We start from the raw sequence: 926 nt of genomic DNA, 5'->3' as shown, positions 1-926 counted from the left end.
TTAAAACGAAGGGCCCAGGGGAAAACATTTAATAACGTCAGAGTGAGTGGACAAAAAATAAAATAAAAAATAAAATATTTATGTTTCCCCAATTTAATTTCTAAGGAAAAATCGAATGCATGCCGCAAGCGATAAACTTTTATCTCATAAAATATCGAGCCTCTCAGACTCTATAATATATGTATGTATTTACACTCGTCCATACTCCCTATATAAATTCATGGGTCTATATAGGGCTACTACGCTCGCGTCCAACGCTCACGTCACGCCTTAATGCGGTGCTACACTTCGCCATCAAGGTGGACAGACGGGTGTATAAATATGTGTCCATACCCCCTATATGAATTAAACACTCAAATAGGGCTACTACGCTTACGTCCAACGCTCACGTCACACCATAATGCGGCTATATGCTACGCCATTAAGGTGGACAGACACATATGGCTAGCTAGCATTTTTTATACATACTCTCTCATATATACATATTTATATTCACCGAAAATCTCATTTTCGGTAACTCTCTCTCAGAGAAATAAAAGCGTCAAAATTAATTGACGGCAAAATACTCCACGACATTAATTATTCAATCGTGAACTTAGCATGCATTTATTTAAAACAAAAGTCCACTCACAAATTAGGCCTAAGCCTGCTGTCGATCTGGGGTCTCGTCTGCTCGAGCCTCCTCACGTCCTGTTCCAAATAAAATATTAATTTCCCATCCAATAATCCAATATTTAATCAAAATAGGCAAAATTACCCGAGAGCCATAATTACGCTCATCATTGCCTAACTTCGATATTCTTACATCGGAACGATCCGAACTTAAATATCATACTCAATAGTCGTAAATACAACCTCCCCAAAATACGACTTAAATCCAACGGCCGGATTCTACATTAATTACCCGCCAAAAATACCACACTTCG

Source organism: Fragaria vesca, linkage group LG1, assembly GCF_000184155.1.
Source record: "Fragaria vesca subsp. vesca linkage group LG1, FraVesHawaii_1.0, whole genome shotgun sequence".
NCBI lineage: Eukaryota > Viridiplantae > Streptophyta > Magnoliopsida > Rosales > Rosaceae > Fragaria > Fragaria vesca.
The sequence above is the reverse complement of the archived record's forward strand: the minus strand, read 5'-3'. Positions refer to the sequence as shown.